We start from the raw sequence: 22,650 nt of genomic DNA, 5'->3' as shown, positions 1-22,650 counted from the left end.
GAATAGGGCCTCAGGGCCTGTAATTATTGGTCACTGCGCCGTAGGGGAGCATTGCCGGATTCATCACTGATGGTCCTACGAGAAGTGAGCGGGCGACCCGCCGACGACAGTTTTCAACCACGTGTCCTTTCTGGTGTCAGCGGAAAAATGGTTACATTTTTTTTTCTAAATAAATGACTATTACTCACTCCTCAGGTGTCCGTTTTTAAATAAGTTTGCACTGCTAGCGGTATTCCTTGCCTCAAGACCTACAAAACTTGGTTTCATATTTGATACTGTATGTTGTAAACTTATATATGCATAGGATTGAATATATTATTTGTAACTTATGTACGAGCTGTATATATATGTAGCAGCTTATGTAGCCTTTTATAGACATCTTATTATGTATGGACATTGATGTGACAGTTCTACTTCAATAAATTTTGCTGGTGCTCCTAATGTCACAATACATGCAGGCCCGGCCCTGGGGCAGGACGAGCGGGGCACACGCTCCAGGCCCTGACGCCAAGGGGCCCATTAGCGGCCAGCAGGTATGTGTTCTGTATACGTATTTTATATAGTTGAGCAGAGGATGTCATAGCATCGTGCTTGTACTGGTAGATACGTGCTGGTTGCCGACTTGCCCTACTGCACTATAATCTATCTTTTAATCTTTCAATCTTTAGAACTGAGATTTGGGATCCACGAGTCATTTCTGGTGTTTATTGCAAGATAACGATTGGAACAGCCAAAGGCCACAGCAAGCCTAATCGTATGAGGATGTTTATGTGATTCATTGAGCGTTTCCTCATCATTAAGACATTAAGTTGCAGGTTTTGCTCCGTTGTAAGTTGTTTTTAGTTCGTCTTAAGCCAAACTCTAACAAGCTTACAAATCTACTAAGTAAAAAAATCTACTAAGTATTATTACTACTAGTACTATGTTTATGTTGAGAGGCCCTGCTTGTCAGTTTCGCTCCAGGTCTGTGAAAACTCAGGACCGGCGCTGAATACATGTGTAAAAATGCGCTAGAGAATTGGCGTCTATGACGTCAATATCTCACAGATGTGTATTACGCGCCTCTGATGACTCTCACCCTGCTGCGCCGTACTCCCGACGCCTCCGTCGTTGATGGTGCAGTGCCGCCGCTCCCCTACTGCTCCGCTGCTTCCTAGCGCCGGGAGCGCTCAGCCCCTCCCCTACAGCGCCATCGCCGTGCTGTCATCCTGCCCTCTTGCATCCCACGTAGCTGCGTTGCCTCCGCTCCTCACCATACCCACCCCTAGGGCCACCCCCCGCCGCGGCGGCCTTGGCTCGGCGTACCCCGATGCGGGCGGCGTGGGAAGAGCCCCTGGCAGGGCAGCCCACCACGCCAGTCCCAGCGCCGGCTAGCCCGAGCGTGTCCGCCTGCGCGGGTGGCCCCGGGACCGGTGGCGTGCGGACCTAGGCCACGGCTTCGACCCTGCATAGGATTTCCTCCTCGCTTCACCCCTTCATCAGATTTCCTCCGCTTTTCCTCGAGAGAACCCCCTGGCTAGCAAACTCGGTGCGTGACATGAAGGGGACGAGGGAGCGCAGTTCCCAGGTGACAAGGACGATATGGACCGCCGCCATGTGGCCATCATGGAACATGGGTGATTCGCTCCTTCCAGTGCTGAATTGCTTTGCACCGCTTGACTGGTTGTCACTACGCCAGATTTGCACATCACTGCCGGCATCATCACTGCCGGATTTATGAGAATCGGCAGTGATGTACCTTCACTGCCGGTTATGAGCTTAAAAATGAAAAAAATGATTAGGGCTGGGCTAAAACCGGCAGTGAAGGACCACATCACTGCCGGTTTGTGGCTTGAACCGGCAGTGTTTTGGCGGCCACTCATCATTGCCAGTTTAAGCCAAGAGCCGACAGTGATTGTGCTCTATCACTGTCGGTTCTAGCCAAGAACCGACGGTGATAAGCCTACAACACAAAAAGGTTGCAGCCGTCCTCTCCTTCCTCCTCTCTTCCATCCCGAGAACAGAGGCGTGCGTTTGGACCCTTCCCTCCATTGCTGCGGCTGCTCTTCACCATAAAGCTAGTGCTTGGATTTTGAAGAACGGCTTGATATTTTTGCTTTAAGGTTAGTAACAAACATCCACTCCGTTGATTTTGTTGCTTAATTAGCTTCGTTTTGATGGCTACATTGCTTGATTATCATTCTAGTTCTTTCTCCATTCTAGAGAGCACTTTTCCAATTGGACATTTATGCAAGGCTCAAATTATGGTGAATCTATCATCCAAAAGGTTGGTGTCTATGAACACATTTAAATTCCTAGCTAATTATTCCATGGTGGTCAAGATCATCATTGTTAGTATGTGATGCTATAATTAGTTCTTAAAACTAGAGTAGAATAGTTGTTCTTCAATATTGTGCAATAATTGTTTTTTACTACGATTTTTAATTTACAGGGCCGGGGCTACCAATTTCAATTTTTCAATAATTAGTGTACAATAATGTTTTCCAAAAATGGTACTTTTGAGCTACAATTGTTGTTCATAAAGCTTGATTTCTTATTAATTCTTTGTAATTACTGTCTTAGTATTTTTTTTGTGCAGAGATGGATCGAGAGTGGATGCATCTGTCCTGAATGGACAAGCGGTACATGCATGGCGTCAGCCAGTTTATCACCGATGCCAAAGCCCATGCTGGGAATGGGAACCCTATCTTCTGCCCATGCAAAGATTGCAAGAATCATAGGAACTTTCGTCAAATTGAGTCTATACGATCGCACTTGATTACCAGGGGGTTCATGCCAAACTATACGATATGGACTATGCATGGCAAGGTTGGTGTGAATGTTCTGCAGGAAAATGATGATGATGTGGACATGTCTGACGTAGCCATCCACGATGCAGACGAGGAACCCGGTGTCAACACGGAACCTATGGCCACAGTTAATAATGTATTTAGGAACACGCTAGCTAACAACACCGAGGATAACGATGGCATTTCTCAGCTGCTACGTAATGTAGAGACCGGATGTCTTAGTGAAAGACAATTAAGAAAGCTAGAGAAAATGAGACAAGATGGCAAAACACCATTGTATAGGAATTATTCAATGAGCAAACTGAAAGCCGACATCATGCTGTTAGAGTTCAAATCGAAAAACGGATTGAGCGATAAATGCTTCGATCAGTTGTTAGGTATAATAAGGAAAATGCTCCTAGAAAAAAATGAGTTGCCAGAAAAGACATAATTGGCCAAGCAAATGATCTGCCCCATCGGCCTCGAGGTTGAAAAAATCCACGCGTGTTCCAATGATTCCATATTGTATCATGGAGAAAAATACAAAGACTTGGACAAGTGCCCCAAGTGTGATGCTCCATGGTACAAGGAAGGGCCGTCAGATGTGGGTACCAAGACCAGAGAAGGTCCTGTAAAGATCGTTTGGTATTTCCCTATAGCTCCCTGGGTGCATAGGTTGTTTGCATGTGCAAAGTCAGCCAAGCTGTTGCGCTGGCATGGCGAAGAGCGTAAGAAAGATACAATGATGAGGCACCTCGCCGATGGGCATGACTAGAGGACTGTCAATACTATGTTCTATAAGAACATCGGTGGAGAGGTAAGGCATCTTTGGTTTGCTTTGAGCACAGATGGGATGCATCCTTTCGACCAGGTTAGAAGCAATCATAGCACCTGGCTAGTGACGCTCTATATATACAACCTTCCACCTTGGGTCTGTATGAAGCGGTCGTACATCTAGATGCCACTACTGATCCAAGGGCCAAGACAGCCTAGGAATGACATCGATGTGTTTCTGGAACCAATGATCGATGAACTAGTGGAGATGTTTGAAAAGGGTGTGTCGGATGTTTGGGACGAGTACAAAAAGGAACATGTCACGATCAAGGGAGTACTTATCGCTACAATCACCAACCTGCCAAGTCGAGGTTCGTTGTCCAGAGAGAAGACAAAAGGCTATACTGGATGTGTCGAGTGCTTGGAGGACACTGATGCGGTAAATCTGCCAAATAACTCAAAGATAGTTTATATGGGACACCGTAGGTTCCTACCTAAGGATCACCCTTACCACAGGAACCGAAAAGATTTCAGTGATACTATTGAGAAATGCTTAGCTCTAAAATATCGAGATGGGCCTGCAATACTTTCAGAACTCAATAAACTGGAGGTTGTCCTTGGGAAGAGGGACAATGCAGTAGCAGCACCTGATAGGAGCGTTTGGAAGAAAAAATTGGTTTTCTAGAAACTACCTTACTGGACATTTCTGAGTGTACACCACTGTCTTGATCCCATGCACATCACTAAAAACGTGTGCGCTAACACTCTTAACACCTTGATGGACACCAGGGGGACATCGAAGGATTCACTAGCCACATGCCTGGACATGCAACACCTGGGAATCAGGAAGGAGCTGCATCCCATAGAGCTAGAGAATGGCCAGTTCGAACTTCCGGTTGCGTCATGGACATTGAAGAAGGAAGAAAAGCGTGTGCTTATTTCTTTCTTAAATGAACTCAAAGTCTCGACGGGCTACTGTGCGAACCCAAAGAGGCTAGTGAACATGAGAGAACTCAAGTTCAACTATGGCCCTATGAAGACCCATGACTATCATGTCATTATGACTCAGCTACTCCCTGTTGCCCTGCGTGGTATTCTCCCCCCAAAGGTCCACGTCCCAATCATAAAGCTTTGCTCGTTCTTCAACGCGATCTCAAAAAAGGTCATTGATGTGTCCACGCTAGAGCAGCTACAGCGGGACATAGTCGAAACTCTCGTTAGGCTTAAGATGCATTTCTCGCCGACTTACTTTGATATCTCATTGTATCTGCTCATTCATCTTGTTGACCAAATTAGAGCCCTTGGCCCAATGTACCTGCATCAGATGTTTCCTTTTGAAAGATTGATGAAAGTTTTTAGGAGGTATGTTAGGAACAAATTCAGGCCTAGAAGGGGGCATGGTTGAAGGATGGTCAACGGAGGAGGCCATTGGTTCTGCACATATTATCTAGACATCAAAAGGGTCGGAGTTCTAGAATCTCGTTATGAGGGAAGACTATGTGGCAAAGGAACGATCGGGGAGAAATCTGTTATAGTAGATGATCCCTGTTTCTTTAGACAGACACAGTTCACTGTTCTCCAGCAAGCCGAGGGTGTGATGCCATACATTGATGAGCACAGGCAATCGTTGCAAACTCTATATCCGAGCAGGTCACAGACTTGGCTGGATAAAAAACATAAGGAGGAATTTGTCAGCTGATTGTGACATCGCTTGCTTGGAATAAAGTTAGGTAATCAACTGGATGCCTTAGTCAAGGGACCTTCGAGTATATATCTTAAGTACCAAGGGTATGAAATTCACCATCTTTTGTCTCATTTGGCACAGAGAAAAATATAATAAATAAAAAAATGAACAGAAAAACCTAAGATCCTGTATGGGGTCTTAATTTAGGTGTATATGCTTGGCAAAAAAATTTCAAGCCATTTCGACATAGGCAGAGTATACATGCTTCACAGAGGTACATGTGCCCTTTCATCGAACCAAGACTATACACATAGGTTATCAAGGTTTCTATGGTTCATAGGCATTCCGGTGTCGTATTGGTCTCAAACTTTTTCTTTGGCTTGCACGTGCCATGTGTGAAGGAAACACCAAGTTTGGGATTTTTCGGAGATGGTTTGCTACTTTCTGAGGTTTAATTGAATTTTCGCGCAACGACACCGTTTAATTATAGGTTGAACTGAGTCTACCCATGAAAAGATCCAACATGGTGCCAAACTTTTACACAAGCTCTAATGTTCCCTAGGGATAAGAATTTTGCGGAGGTGGATGAAAAAATCTATTGGGCCCAAGATGAAATTTATCCTCTTTTGTCTCATTTGGCATGGAGAAAAATATAATAAATAAAAAAATGAACAGAAAAACCTAAGATCCTGTGTGGGGTTTTAAGTTGGGTGTACATGCTTGCCAAAAAAATTTCAAGTCATTTCAACATAGGCGGAGTATACATGCTTCACAGAGGCACATGTGTCCTTTCATCGAACCATGACTATACACATAGGTTATGAAGGTTTCTGCGGTTCATAGGCATTCCAGTGTCGTATTGGTCTCAAACTTTTTCTTAGGCTTGCACGTGCCACGTGTGAAGGAAACACCAAGTTTGAGATTTTCCTGAGATGGTTTGCTACTTTTTGAGGTTTAATTGAATTTTCACGCGACGAGTCCGTTTAATTATAGGTTGAACTGAGTCTACCCATGAAAAGATCTAAAACGGTGCTAAACTTTTACACATGCTCTAATATGCCCTAGGGATAAGAATTTTGTGGAGGTGGATGAAAAAATCTATTGGGTCCAAGATGAAATTCACCCTCTTTTGTGTCATTTGGCACATAGAAAAATATAATTAATAAAAAATGATTAGAAAAACCTAAGATCCTATGTGGGATCTTAATTTGGGTGTACACGCTTGCCAAAAAAATTTTAAGCCATTTCGACATAGGAATACATATGCTTCTATTTATTCAGTATATAAAATAATTTTTTAATATATATAAACATCACTGTCGGTTTTAAAAAACCAGCAGTCATGAGAAGAAATCGACAGTGATGCTTGTTATCACTATCGGTTTATTTTGAAAACCGGCAGTGATATATAAAAAAATAAAAAATAAATGTGCCAGCCCTCGGGTTTGAGCTTAGGTCTCGGGCTACAGAGTTCAGACACTTAACCGCTGCGCTAGTATAGGATGTGTGACAAGATTTATTTATTTTATCTTTTTAACCTTTACACCGCTTAATAAATTATAAAATTAAACCAAAAAAATTGGGCCGCCCGGGATTTGAACACGGGTATCGAGGGCTAAGTTGCGGGGTATTAACCGTTGAGTCAGTACGAGGTATTCGAAAGAAGTGGAAAAGATAAGTTACTTATGCTGCAACCGCTACACGGAAATCACTGTCGGTTTACAGAATGGCCTGACAGTGATGTCTAGAAGAGCTACAGTCCTATTGGCCCCCTCGATCTCCAGTACATAGCATATCATATACTACGGTCTTCGTGACAATGAAACAACGACCAAGATGCATCGCCACATACAATCCAAGGGACGATGTAAGCAAAACAAGGTCATACAATGCAACATCCAATATGTAAGGAAATAAAACGAGGTCATGCAATGCAAGTATCAACCCAAGGTGATGATGATCAAACAAAGGATTCGACGACATAGTTTTTTTCAGCACCAGTAAATTATTACATCGACCTAAGACATCGATTAATCACTAGTGCTACTAATTACTGTCAATGCTGCCGCATGCGTCGTCCCCCTACTGCCGGTGCTCCTCTTCGCGCTTCTTTCGTAGCTCAGCCCTACGCCGGCGCCATTCCACGTCCATCATGAGACGCCGCTCGGTCTCCTCCTCCTGGCGGCAGCGCTCCTCCTCCTCCTCGCGGCGGTGCTCCTCCTCCTCCTCCTCATGGCGGCACTCCTCCTCCTTGGAGATCTCGACGACGTGCTTCATGATGTAGTCATCGGTCTCCTTCTGTGTGATGGTGCGGAGGTGCCAGTCCCTCCTCCTCCTTTCGGCCATCTCCAATGAGTTGAAGATGATCTCCTCCACTGGAAGAGGTTCCGGTTCCTCCTCCAATGTGGTCTCACGGTCCAGATCATCCTCGAGGTTCACCTCAAGGTCCGATTCGGATGATGACAGCGTCGGTGGAGGCATCGGGGGCGACGTGAGGACAACGGGTTCAACATCGCCCATGTTGTCTTCAAGCGGTGAGGCATTGTGGCGGCGGGTCGAGGGCTGGGGCGTGGTGTGCGTGGGAAGGGTGCTTCGCTTTCTTGACGTGCGGTGGTGCAATGGCGATCGACTATGTGCATGTGGGCCTAGCTTATATAGGCGTGTCGGTGGGTGGAACTGGTCACGGTGCAATAACTCGCACCCCTCGAAAGACGGAGCGCGCCTACGTTGGGAACCGCCATTGAACCGCCATTGCGCCTGTGTTGGGAAGACGGAGCGCGCCTGTGTTGGGAACCGACGCGAGCAGCCAATGGACTCTTGGGTAAACACGACGTCTCTTCGTGGGGAACTAAAGGGTCGTGACTAGTCCAAGTACCAGGAAAACAATGGCTCTTCATGGGAACCGCGCGATCAGCGTGGATGGGGAGTTGAAGGGCCTACGCGCAAAGCAGGGACAAATAATCACTCAAAGGAATAAATTTCTTCAAACTTTCTGAAATCAGGTGATAGCTCAATGGTTTGTCCACTGCTTTGGAACTTGTAGGCTTTGATTCAAGGATGCAAAACATTTATTTTATCTTTTTGACCTTTAGACCGCTTAATAAATTATAAAATTAAACCAAAAAAATTGGGCCACCCGGGATTCAAACACGGGTATTGGGGGCTAAGTTGTGGGGTCTTAACCGTTGAGCCCGTAGGAGGTATTCGAAAGAAGTGGAAAAGATAAGTTACTTATGCTGTAACCACTGCATGAAAATCAGGGCCGATTTAAAGAAGGGCCCGACAGTGATGTACCCCCATCACTGTCGGTTCCTACTTACAACCGGCAGTGATGTACCCACATCACTGTCGGTTTCTAATTAGAACCGGCAGTGATGAGGTCTGGTATAAAAGGCTGCCGCGGGTTGAAATTATACAAATTTCGACCCCACGCCAACCGTTCCCCGTGCTCCTCTTCTTCGACGCCGACGCCTATGCACCGCCCCTCGCCGGAGCACCCATCCACTACCCCCCTGCACCGCCGTTCCTAGCCCTGCGCTCCTCTTCTTCGACACCGATGCCTGTGCACCACCCCATGCCAGAGCACCCGTCCACCAGCCCCCGCGCCGCCGTTCCCAGCCATGTGCTCCTCTTCTTCGACGTCGACACCCGTGCACCGCCCCACGCCAGAGCACTCCCCACCACGCCGGAGCACTCCCCACGCCATCCACCCCCCCTGCCGGAGCACCCCCGAGGCCTTCAGGAGCACGCGGACAGCTGCTTTCCCACCCCACGGTGAGTGCTGGCTCACTACCCGCTAAGTGTTTGATGAAATAAAATGTCCCACGGTTGTTGTCTTCCCAATAGCAGCTGAAATGGACTTTACGTTGACAACAATATGAGGAAGTAAGTTGTCCTATATACTTTTTATTGTTTTTAGAGGCACAAGAAATGGACATAATTTTTTTAAATAGTTTTAAAGATGAAGAATGTATGCAACTCTATCCATTGTAGGCTGTGCAATGTCACTGATCTAGACACATTTTTTATTCCTCATGTCTGCAGGCTATTAAAATCACCTCTGTTTTTGAGAAAATCTCACTTTGTAATAGCTAGTCCATAGTCAGATAAAACAGGTTCACTACCATCTACAGTCTAATCTCACTTCGTAATAGCTAGTCTGGTTCTGGTGTTATCTACAATCTCATCTTAATTAATTTTACAATCCTTAGGTTTATTGAATCCCTAGCTAGGATCTGACCTTGATATGGTCCTTGAAATATGTTTGTAGAAACTTTCTGGTGTTTTGATAGGGTCCTACTTTATTTGAATGGTCATGTTGGTTAATTACAATGACTTGCCTATTTCCTTTCTGTTGTAGATGTTTTGCTTTGACCTTTCATCTAATATTTTCTTATATATACTACAAGAAATTATTTATTTCTTGTATAAGTTTTAGTATATTTTAAAAATAATGCTATTTTCAGAGATCATATAACTTGAATAATAACTCTTATTCAGTGAGTTACCATTACCACTTACCATATGTCTAATTTACTTAAATGTATAGGCAACCATGGCATGGTATGTAGTGCATGTTGGTCACATGCCTGGGATTTATCGAACCTGGGAAGATTGCTATGCTCAAGTCAATCGCTACCCTAGTAATTTACACAAAAAATACAACACAGAAGCTGAAGCTTTGAGGGCCTACTATAGTCATTCGGCCTACCTTGCAAACCATGGCCAACTGGCCTACTATGGTCCAATGAATACAAACCATGGCCATCCGCTGGCACTGGAGATCGAAGAGAAGCCACTCACCTGAGATGTGAAGATTAGGAGAATTGCTCCTTGGTCTTGGAAAGATGTTATGCTTTTATTTATGGCTATGGTCATCGCTTTTCTAATTTAGGAAGTTGATGTAGGCTTAGTTTCGTAGAAGAGTAGGTGGAGTTTGTTGTATGTGGTCAATCAAACAATGAATTTGTTATAGGTGAACATATGCTATTATTTGACTTTGTTGTATGTGGACTTATTATTAGACTTTGCATTAAACATATTATATATATATGAACATATCCTATTAGTAGTTGTCCGCGGCCAAAACTAACCATGATCGTGTCACTAGCCATGACTCATCGTCGCCTGTTACCCTGTCGCCGAAGAACTGATCAGCAACAAGAAGTGGCTGATATCGCTGGAATAGGAGAGCCGCATGATTCGACAAACGGTGATGGTGTCAATTCAGGTCGGTGAGAACGAGCAGCCATGGACCCCATCCGGCCTACTCGATCTAGGTCAAAATGACCAAGATGCCCAGGTAACTTTGGTATCATGTCACTATGTAGCCACACACGCTAATCAAATTGAGAGGGTCATAGCTTACTTGGTGTCTCTAGCAGGAGCCTCCGCCGGCCGAAGAGCTAGAGGGTTTGGGTACCAGGAAGGCTAGATCCAAGCGAGGCGTGTCAAAGATTCCTATTGGTAGGAATGCACACTAGCACATTACTGAGTTCGATGAATTCAGGGGATCCACTCTCACCACCTATAGCTTTGACCAAATACAAGACTATCCTTGGGTTACTTGTTAGGGACTTCATTACAATTAAGTATAGGAAGTGGATTGGGAAAGATGATGACCGGTGGAGGGTTCCCAAAAGCGAGAAGGATTACATATGGGATGTCAAGATCCTAGAGTATTTCACTTTCCTAGCCGAGTATGACAGGGAGTTAATCAAGAAAAAAGCAAAAGAAATCATGGGGACATGCTTCAAGAATTTCAAGGGGACATTGTACAAGAATTTTGTCCTCCAAAATAAAGAGCCAGATTTCGATGGTGGATAGTTTAGCAAGTAGAAGGACTTCTGGCAGAATTTCAAGGAATACAGGTTATCCGAGGAGTACTTAGAACTAAGCAGGAATAATAAGGAGAATTCACAGAAAGCGACGAATCCTCATCATCTCGGCTCTCATGGCTATGCCAAAAAGATACTAGAATTTGAAGCAGAACTTCAAAAGATGGATCGCCTTACTGAGGAAGGTGTTCAGGTTGAGACCACCGATTGGGAGCCTAGATCGGTATTATACTATATGGGGAGAAATGTACGGCACGCCAAGGGCGGGAGCTTTAGCTCCTCAAATCAACCCATGAGCGAACTCATCTAGAGGATCTCCTAGGTAACTAAGGAGGTGAGGCAAGGGACTCGCACTTCTAATAGGGAGAAAGACGTGCTCACCCAAGCACTCGAAACCAAGGAGCGCCCTGGTCGCACTAGAGGAACCGGTGTTGTTCCTTGGAAACTAGCATTTCCCCAAGAATCTAACACTTATCGGAGCCACTCAAGGGGTAGAGCGAAACATGAGCAGAGTATTTGAGGAGACTAAAAGAGATGGAAGACAGAATGGAAGCATGGATTGAGGCGACCATTAAAGTGTGAGTCGAGCAAATTTTGCTATCCAAGGGGTCAGTAGTACCACAAAACCCTACTCCTAGTGCCTTTAGCCCACAGTTTAGGGGTCGCAGCAGCTATGGATCGACCCCGCTCGACGAAGAAGAGGCGAATGTGCCTCATTCGGTGGGCGACATCACTGAACCCGTCAATGTTAGGTTGTACATCCATCAGGAATGGACAAAGGAGAAGGTGGTGCTCGGCTAGGCCTGTCCTGTGGGAGACATGACAATTAATGGCCACCCAATTCCACTAAGGTACGCTCGCGTCACCATTGACAGAATACTTGATAAGAAGTTTAACAAGATACCTATTGAGTACCCCGTAGTGGAAGATAGGCCAAAACTTGGTCAAAACAAGGGCTCTCAAGTGGCCTGGTTCAAGCGCTTCATTAAGCTTAACCATCAATTGCCCTCTGATGATGAGGACAACTACGAGTCTTCGCCCACCCACGATGATCACTCACCATCTCCCAACAGAGTTCACTCCCCTCCTTATCCGGAGCCATCACCCCCGAGAAGACAGACGGTCTCCTTCTATTCCTCCTTATCCAACTCCATCTTCATCAGCCCCGAGAAAAGAGACTCCTCCCTCCTCCATCTTCATCAGCGTCGGGAAAACAAAATTCTCATCGTCATCCTCCTCCTCCACCTCAGCCCAAAACAAGATCAAGGACATCCTCGTAGTCATAGAAAAGGTCCTTGGATTCGGTCGCTAATGCTCCCAAAGTGGACCAACAGAAAAGAAAAAGGTCGTTCAGTGGCAGCGTTACCACCTTGATGAAAGAAAAATTTACAGTACACATCTCGAAGGAAAGATTGTGATATTTTCTTTAATCTCTATGCCTCACTGCCTTTGTATATGTTGAAGTCCGAATTTGAAAGGCAAACATAGAATAAATATGCTACAACAAGAGACGAATAAATACACAATAAAGATTTAAGGAATATACAGAAGTACGTCGAAGACAACCCAGGATTAACCATGGAAGAGGCCGCGAACATCTATTATCATGTACAAGGGACGGGAACACCGACAATGAAGTATCAAAGGGGCAATCTTTTGGTTCCTGATGATGAGTATAAAAATCTGACAACATATATGCGCCAGTTGCATGAATATTACATGGCTCAAGCAACATAGGCGGATGACTTTGGTTTTGAGGTTATTATCCATTCACCACATGTTTCCATTATCCCGAAGAAGAGAAGTTTGATGTCGAGTGGGAGTGCCTGTTCCAGCTATACCAAAAATGCGATCTTGATGTTCAAATGTTGACACTGTGGACTATGTAAGTACCCTACACGCGCGATATTACAATTAACTACTCTCTCGAGACAAATTGTTAACTTTGAGCACTTCCCATGATTTTATGTAGGTGTATATCAAAATTTTGCATTATAAAAAGCAAATGGGATTACATAGGCTTCTTGGACCCCTTGCAAGTCAATGAGAGGACATGTCTAGGCCTCTATGGATGTGTCGTGAAAGACCTGAAAAATAGATTGATTCTATTTTCAACGAATTCACGATGAAGAAGAAAAACCCACATACTTCTAGCCTACAACTGCGAGTATGTGTTCTCGACTTTTAATTTTATGCTTCTTTTTTTGTTAAGATTATTCGATAATTAGGATTCTATGATTGTAGCAACCATTTTGTCTTTATTTGTGTCAATCTTGCCAAAAATCTGATCGAGGTGTGGGACTCAAAGAAAAACTATTTCATCATCTAGATGCACTGGTGGCAAGTGCTGAATTAGTAAGCGATCCTAATAACATATTATTTTCTAATCACACATACCGCTTTCTAATGTTTTCTCCCTTTAATGTTGCTTAGTGTCCGAAGAAGACATATCGGTGGGACATAGGTCCCATTCAAGGTTGTCAAAAATGGAGGGGAAGTACCTATCACAGCTGGTGGGAAACAATGAATACGGGTTTTATGTAATGTGGGCAAAGCTTCGCTACATCAGCGGGAAATCAGAAGAAGCCGATAAGTTGGTGTGTATAATCCCCATTTCATTTATGTCTATTAATAATTCAACAAAATGATTTACTATTCCTCTTTGGATATCATCTATTTTGAACGACAGCGCAAGAAATATAACCACCAAAGGCTGTTAGACATGGAGATCGTCGCACTGCAATCGAAGCTCACAAAGTTCATCTTAGCCGAGGTATTGGAAAAAGATGGAGTATTTTCCATTGCACAATCCGTGAGGTACAAGGACCAGTATGTCCCAGAGCGGCTCGCCAGATTATTGTAAGAAGTCTGAGAAGCATTGCACAATCTATGAAGTCCGAGAACATTTCTTTTTTGTTTTGAGGGATCAAGATCTGGATAAGAACATTTGAACTGTAACCGTAACATTTGTAATGTTTAATATTGATGGACCTGTCATCTACATAGCGTATATAAAGCGAAACCCGATTCCACAAAAAAATATAAATTAAAATCAATTATAAAACCATAAAAATGCGAATGGGCCATCACTACCGGTTAGCAACGAACCGGCAATATGTCGTAACCATCACTGCCGGTTATCAACAAACCAACAGTGTTGGATTTCTCAACACTATCGGCTTGATGCCATGAACCGACAGTGTTGTCTTACTCACACTACCGGCTTGAGCCATGACCGACATTGTTTTCTTGCTTAACACTGTCGGCTTGAGCCATAAAACCGACAGTGGTTGGAAGTTCTCAACACGGCCGGCTTAGCCATGAACCGACGAATGTAGGCTTGCTCAAAACACTGTTGGCCTTGAGCCAAGAACCGACACTCTTAAAGGCAACCATCACTATCAGGTTGGAACTATAAACCACACTAGTGTGTGTTCAACTAGAACACTATCACGGATTTAGCCAGAAACCGACACTGTTTCCTATAGATCAGTGTCGGTTTTTAAGAACCAATAGTGATGCTTCAACACCCACAATCAACCACGGCTGGTTATGGGCCCCACTGTCTGTTCAAAATCCGGCAATGAAGGGGGTTTTTGAACGACAGTGATGTCCAGATCTAGGGTAGTGTGTGGTTGATCTGCTCCCTGTGTTCTGTTTGATGTGCCTGTCTGATTTTGCTCGTTTGTGTTCTCCTCCGTAGTAACAAGGTGTGATATACATCAACCATGTGGTATAAGATCGTGGTGCCGTGCTTCAACCAAGTGTTCCCCTACAGCCACCACTGCTGCTACAATGAGACTACGGTGAGCGAATGTCCTGTATTATGTGGCTTTTTGGTAAGTAGAACTACTCAGGATTTCAGGACACTTATGGCATCCTTGCCAATTAGCTATCACACTGCCAGCCATTTTTTCGGACGCCCAATGGGGACGGTATAGGCATAGTTATTACATTTGTGACCTCACATGTCAGTAGTTTGGTTGTATACTATACTTCTGTCAGACTTAGTTCTTGAGTGTGTTCATTTTGGTTAAATTATGTGCATTATTAATTCAAGATATGGAATTCAGTGGTGGCAATGTTGCGTTGCACCGTAAAGAAGTGCTCATGCAATAAATTATGAGATAAGGAACAATCTCCTTAGCAGATTACATTTGTGAATCTGTAGTTCCTAGAATGAGAACTCCATAATACATTTCTGAGCATCAACCCTTGTTGCATGTGCCTACGAAGGGGTGTACCAAGGGGTGGTCCTAGAATGTAACACCCTAGCATGTAGTAGTTGTGTTGTCGCCCCATGTGGCACATCCGGAGGTATAGTTGGCGGGTTTAGTACCACCTTGGAAGTTTAGGAGGATGTGGGCAAGCTTATTGTCATTCCAAACGTAGCAACTGTGGGTTAATCCTTTTCCCCGAAGCAAAGATAGATGAAAGTGCAAGAGAGGTGCACACGTATGCAGGTCCGTTCCACGTGCGGAGCTGGGCCATATAAGTAGTTTTTGGTCACGAGGTGTTATAGATTGTATTTAGAGCTGTTCACACCAGAATTTGGTTCATTACATGAGACCCCATAATTTAGAATGCACCGAGAATAGCCATGATTAGTTCGGAATCAGCTGGTCAAGGCACTGTTTAGAGTTAGCTAGATTTTGATAACATCGCCATCTCAAAGAGACTTCGGTAGCAAAAATGGCATTGATTGGGAGCTGGAATACATGACGGACTCCATAGAAAAGGAAGTTTGGAGTCCAAGTTATCCTAAATTAGGATGTTTTATTTTATTTTCTAAGTTTTGTGATCGGTCCTATTCGACTAGGACTCATAGTCAAGCCTCGTGTATAAATATTGAACCCCGGCTATTGTAACAGACATCTCAGCGATCAATCAACAATCACTACCTTTACTTTTCAGCTTACGCCACCCCCTAGGAGTAGGAGTAGAGTAGATCTCGGTGAGTTCTTCGGCAAGCAGGGCTACCATCAGTTAAGTCCGACCTCGGATTTGTCTATGAGTATCCGTCATGACTTATATTTTGTTTGTAAGACTGCCCTCGGTTAAGTCTAATCTCTTGCAAGCATGGTATAAGTTAGTTATCATCGCTCAATTGTAAGGATGCATCGGTCCGGCTCGTATCTCTTATAATTATCTTATACATGTTACCCTTGATTCTTATCAAAATTTATACGGTTGCATCAATTTGGTTCGTATCTCATACAAATTTTGATACGGATTAGTTATCGGCTAAATCTATTAAGATTGGTAGGGTTTCCTTGCTATTTTTAATAGATTTGCTAATTATCAATCTTGTTATAATTAGTTTCTTACAATTTGTAACAAAATCACCCCTTGCCCGGTTAAGATTGAAATAGATCGGCTTATATCTCTTCAAATCATCGTCTAGCTGCTTTTCCTTTTTACATCTTCCTTTTGACAATGGTTTCGGTTAGCTTAGCCATTTTGATCTAATCTTGATCGAAGATAGCATGTGGTCAGGACGTGTTTAACCCTAAGTAAAGACTACTAGTTGATCAAATCTGACCTAGAACTGCTATTATGGCTGCCATCAATCCGGTCGACCCCCACTGTTAGCACTATAGATCGGAGATCGTTAAATAGCAAGTCTTGCTTATGGTCAAACATAGCCTCTTGCTGCATGCTATGTCTGCATCGGCTATTTAGTCGATCGCCTATGCTTCAACGATCGTAGCATGCTTTTCACGACCCTGTTAAACGCATATAGATTCGTATGCTTGGCGGGTTTGACCAGTTATCTCTATCACGGTTGCATCGGTCCGGCTCGTATCCCCACTATTAGATATGGCAGATTAGATCTAATAAGTGTATGGACTTATCCATGTTCAATGGATGAATATCTGTATGCTACAACTTTACTTTCACTAGAATCGGCTGTTTTAGCCGATAGCCCGTACATTAAGAAAATATTGGCTATTTACATGCTTTTACTTGTTTTTGTCCTGGTTAAAAGCTAGTATGTTTCTCATTTGATGCTTCCACGTCTACCTCTTACACCTTTTGCATGTTTTCATGATCATCGGCTGTTTAGATCTATGCAATTGAGTAACTAATAATTGTTGATATGCTCTTTTTACTTACTATGCATCATGAACATGTTGGATATCGACTCTCTAGCCGATAGCCTTGTATCATCGGCTACTTAGCCACACATTTGGAACTGTCTGGACAAACACCGGTATGTTCCACCTTAAATTACTGATCAATCTTGTCTCCTTGTCAATTGCAGGGTCAAATTTACTAGCACGCCCTAGGTCACGACCATCCGGTCTAGTGTCCTCTTAAGTCTAGGGAGAGTTTGGGATCTACTCCACGTGGTTTCTCTTAGCTTGCTGTGTGTTCTTCGGCGATGGGTCCATCACTTTTCGCCATCAATCGTCAACATGGACAACGAAGAGATCCTCAAGGTTAACCTTGAAGACCTGCCTGATGACTAGAAAGCACTTGTTGAGCAGGCGATGGAGGAGTTCTATGAGAAGAGTTTGCTATCTTATAGTAGGATGCGCGATTCTCTTACAACAGGATGCGCGATTCAGTCGTCTAGAAGACTCCCTGGCTAAGCGTCCTCATGCATGGACGAAGTGAAGATGTTAAAGCAAGAACTACTACCCATCTGGTCCACAAAACTATTCATGAAGCCTTTACAAATCATAATAAGGTGTTAGCCAACACAATTGGCAATGTCTTGAAGGAAGTTTTCTTTGGAGTGCCAGTTGATCATGTGGGGCCAGCATACTTGAATGGCTTTAATCCTTCGGCTATAGGAAGCAACGTACCTAGTTCTAGTCAGTAGTCGAATGGTGGACAGTTCTAATAACCACCAACATAGCAGCTTTCAGGATGACAAGCTCAAGATCAAACCCTGCAAGCAGCAGGGGGGGCAAGGTCAAGCCCCGTCAATAGCTAGGAGGCAAGGTCAAATGGCAGGGGCAACCGCTAGCACAGCAGTCACCAAGTGCCCCTGTCACTCAAACAGTTCCAGCACCTCACTAGACAAAAATCAAGCTTATTCAGTCCAATAGCCAACCTCTCCAGCTACTCAGCAAGTTGCGCAACGGCCAGCTCAGGGAAGATTTAATATTTCCTACTAAATGCCTCAGTTGGCCCATAAAATTGCTTCATTAATGTAGAGGATCATCAAGAATGTTGATTCTAACTACTTCAATAGTCAATTACAAGGATATGCAACTCACAACGCTCAGATTGATTATCCAGAAGGTACGAGCTCACACCACACCCTGGGTATTAGAATCCTTACAGTTATAATGCGCAACAACTCCAGCAGTCTTAGGTCCAAGGACAACAGTCTCCGGCTCAGAGTCAATAAGTTCAAGTACGACGCTCACAAGCTTAGGCTCAAGGGCAGCTGAGACCAGAAGTCGCTGGCATGGATGATGATGAGTTTATCAATAGAATATTTGCTATGATGCAGAGCCAGTTTGATCTAAAGTTTAAAGGATAGGTTGGCTTATACCAGCGCCCATACCCGGTCTGGTATGATATTGTGCAACTCCCTCCACGCTACAGACTCCTAGATTTCTCCAAATTTACTGGGATAGATGAGATAACAACCATGGAACATATCAGCCACTATCTCGTTTAGCTCGGAGATGCATCTATTGAGGAGGCGGATAAAGTTAGATTCGTCCCCTTGTCACTACTGGATTCAGGCGCTTTGCCGAGTGCCTAATGCACTCGGCAAAGGCTACTTTGCCTTCGGCAAAGCCTTTGCCGAGGGCAGCACTCGGCAAAGAGCCTCCGGTAAAAAATCCGTCGGCAAATAATTCTTTGCCGAGCGCCTTTTATCGGGCACTCGGCAAAGTCTTTGCCGTGTGCAATCTCGGCACTCGGCAAAGAAAAGTGACCATCATGGCGCCGGTTGCGTTAGCACATGCTTTGCCGAGTGTCATGTCAGAGGCGCTCGGCAAAGATTTTTTATTTTTTTTTCAAAATTTCTTTGCCGAGTGGCCTATTGGGGAGGCACTCGGCAAAGATTTTTTTATGTTTTTTAATAATTTCTTTGCCGAGTGCCCTGCCAGGTCGGCGCTCGGCAATTATTTTTTAATTTTTTTTTTCGTAATTTCTTTGCCGAGTGCCCTGTCAGGGCGGCACTCGGCAAATATTTTTTTTAAAAAAATCTTTGCCGAGTGCCCTGGCCCTGGCACTCGGCAAAGCTGGGAATTCTGCAAATGTAGAATTCCCAGCTTTGCCGAGTGCCAGGGTCAGGGCACTCGACAAAGAGGCTAATTTTTTTTTATTCTATATTCACAAACACAGCATATAATAGATATATATAACATCTGTGACATCACAAACACAATATAGCACATATATATCACATCCATCTCATCACAAAGGCAATACCACATATATATCACATGTCGATCACACAATATCTCACATACACGACATCACAAGCATAATAGGTCCAATATCCATCGAAACAAGTCGATAGTTGATCACAGTGCATCACATGTCCATCAAGCAGTGAAAAAGAGATACAAACTACCGGTGGGGAGGAAACTGAGTGTTTGGTGAAGGAAAAGTGTCGTCGCCTGCTTGCAACTGAGATGGGTTATTCGAACCCACCGACGGAGGCTGCATAAAGGACAAGAGATTGCATCTATTAGAGTGGTCATCTAATGAAAGCACTAGTCGAAGCAATTTGGTTTCATACTCACAGGACTAGCTATAACTGGCGACGATGGTGGAGCGAACTGTGGCACAGCTACACCGTGCATTTGCCCAAAGTTCTGCATGAACATCGTAATCTCCGCCAGCTGCTTGGCCTGCCTTTCCCGCTTGGCCTGCTCGGCCTGTCTTTCCCGCTCGGCCTGCTCGGTCCTCGCCGCTAGGTCCTGCAGCTCCTGAGCCATCCTCTCGTTCTCGGCCTGCAACATTTCAATTGAATGTTTCAGTAATGCAAAGGTAACTAAGTTATTTAAAGATCAATGTATGAAGAGTTAAACAGGACTAACCTGGAGTGCGTCGACCCGCTGCTGTGAAGGGGACGGCCATTGGCGTATGGCTGGGGCTCCGCTCGGGGTCTGTGCTCGGATCTGGGAGAGGGAGGGAATCTCGCTGGGCTCGAGGGTGCCATCGCCAATCTAGTACCGCCCATGCTTCTTGCCTTGTCTGAGCCTCATGACCATCGTCCCATCGATGTTGTCGGTGCTTGGATCCTAGTCTAGCCCATGGACTGACCTTGCCTCCGACGCGTATGAACTGATGCGGGTGTGGACGCTTGGGTTGCTGTAGGACTTGGGCGGGTCATCTGGGGTGAAGGTGACAGTGGACATCGCCTTACCCTTGCGGGCCAGACCATATGCCATGAAATTAGAGATGGACTGTGAGAAAGACAACAAGATGATTAGAAGAAACATGTAGAATGGAGCGTCAGAATACTAAAAATTCATGTACCCATGCTTGCTTGTACGTGTCGAGGCTGCGGCTGCCTTGATGGTGTGTGGGGCCTGTCGCTGCCATACGCCGCTCCCGCCCCGCCTCGTGGTCCTGGATATAACCCTCCGTGAACCACCTGTCCACGATCATTTCCCAGCAGTCCCGATACGACTCGCACCACCATGGAATTATCTACATGTCATAAAGAATTTGAGATGTAAGAAGACCAAATTAAAGCTACTTAATCTCAAAACGAATTAGTATTATTCTTCTTCATTTACCTCAAGGTACTGTTCCTAGGTCAGCGTCCTCTGTCTTGCCTGTGTCTTGGTGATCTTCTCACCAAGGTGCGTGGCATAGTACTTGACGATGCAAGTGAGGCGCTCCTCGTAGTGCATGTCGGTGATTCGTTTCCTGGCACTTTTCACCATCACCTTCTACGCCCTGTCCTCCTGTCCCTCTTCACATCTGAAAAAAGTCTGTAGCCAGACACAATGTATCAATTCATTATGTCAAAAAAAGTCAAATGAATGCGATGTATTGATCAAAGTTGTGCGAGCGAGACTTACCCAGAACTCTCTCCTCACCCGCTCCTACTTATCTCCACATGCGTCGGGGGCATCTTTGTAGTGGTCCCATGATTTGGCCGGCTCAGTGTTCCCCTTGTGCGTGACAATGCCGGGGTAAAAGTGCCTGCACACAAGACCCAGGATGTGGTTGGGGTTGCGTGAGTCACCAGGCGACACAACCAGCCAGTGCCTACACAAGTCATTAACAAACATTATTAGTTTCTCTAACAATTTTCAACAGGTTATATGAAGTAGTGTGATAAAATCTAAAGTTACTTACCTGTCCCCCTAGGGGCGGATCACTGGGCGTAGGGGAAGAAGCAGAGGCCCAGGGAGTTTCAAGGGACCTCGCAAGTAGATCCTGGCCACAGCAGAGGAGTCCGAACCAGCTGTGCCTCCAGCCTCGCCGCCCTGCTGTGCCTCATCTCCCTCGTCGTCCGTCTGTCGAACCAGCTCCTCCTCATTCGAGGAGTCTGGGTACGGCGCTTCTCCTCCGGCACGTCACGCGGCCTAACTAGAGGAGGCTAGCCCCTCCTGTTGTCGCTGCCGCTACCGCTGCTCCTGGCCCTCTGCCTCCTCCCGTCCGACGACCCCTCTTCTGCATCCAGATCTGCATCGCATGCCCTCATGAACCTCGAGTTCACGTTCCTTGGCACACGACTGCCCGCCATCTTTGTTCAATCACCTGCAATTAAAAAGAAACAAACAAGACATATTAGTACATGTATTAAAAATAGATGCTAAATAAATAAACAAAACACGATTACAAAAAAGGGCAAAAATGGTTAGTGTCGACTCAAAATTTCGGCGGCACCTCCCCTGCACGGGGAGGTTCCCAAAACCTGCAAAAAACATGGCACAAAGGCCAACAACCACATATATACCAAACATGGGCACGAAGGCCAACAACCACCAATATATCAAGAGGAGCCATGTACTTTAGTTCTCTTTCCATGCAGATGAAAGTATTGAAGTAGTACAACAACAATTACTACTAACCCTACAACTACTACTAACACTACTACTAACAACTACTTAACTACTAACAGTACTAATACTAAGAACTACTTAACTATTAACAACTACTACTACTAACCACTACTACTTACTAACTACTACTATTTACTAACAAGGGTAGGGCTTACCTTGGTGGCAAGAACGGCAAGAGCGAGGGTCGGCGACGATGGCGGGGATGACCGCAGCAGCGCGAGGATCAACGGGCGGTCGGAACGGCGCGAGGATCGACGAGCGGTCGGGTCGGCACCTTCCTCTTCTTCCTCCTCCCCCTTCTCTTTCTTCCTCTTCTTCCTCCTCCCCCTTCTCTTTCTTCCTCTTCCTCCTCCCCCTTCTCTTTCTTCCTCTTGCTCCTCTCCTTCTCCCTCTGCTGGCCGGCCACAGGGCACGACAGGGCCAGTGGAGCTCGGGGCCGGTGGGGGAGCTCAGGGCCAGGGGAGATCTGGGCGGCTCGGGGTCGGCCGGGTCGCTGTCCCCGGGGAGCTCGGAGCCCAGGGCGGCGGCGAGCTCGGGGCAGCGGCCGGGGACCCGGGGCGGGGGCACTAGGCCGCTGGGGCCCGGTGGGA

At 45.2% G+C, this 22,650-nt stretch overlaps 1 long non-coding RNA gene across 1 annotated transcript; it reads right to left on the bottom strand.

Annotated features, from left to right (window-relative positions):
• Nucleotides 1-20,525: 20,525 nt before the first annotated feature.
• On the bottom strand, nucleotides 20,526-21,749 carry LOC136534602 (uncharacterized). Its single transcript, XR_010778760.1, has 4 exons — nucleotides 21,351-21,749; nucleotides 21,071-21,260; nucleotides 20,783-20,980; nucleotides 20,526-20,693 (listed from the first exon to the last, which is right to left on the bottom strand). It is a non-coding gene; the product is annotated as an uncharacterized lncRNA (long non-coding RNA).
• Nucleotides 21,750-22,650: the final 901 nt, after the last annotated feature.

Source organism: Miscanthus floridulus, unplaced genomic scaffold, assembly GCF_019320115.1.
Source record: "Miscanthus floridulus cultivar M001 unplaced genomic scaffold, ASM1932011v1 os_2095_1_2, whole genome shotgun sequence".
In the NCBI taxonomy this organism is placed as follows: Eukaryota; Viridiplantae; Streptophyta; class Magnoliopsida; order Poales; family Poaceae; genus Miscanthus; species Miscanthus floridulus.
The sequence above is the reverse complement of the archived record's forward strand: the minus strand, read 5'-3'. Positions and strand labels throughout refer to the sequence as shown.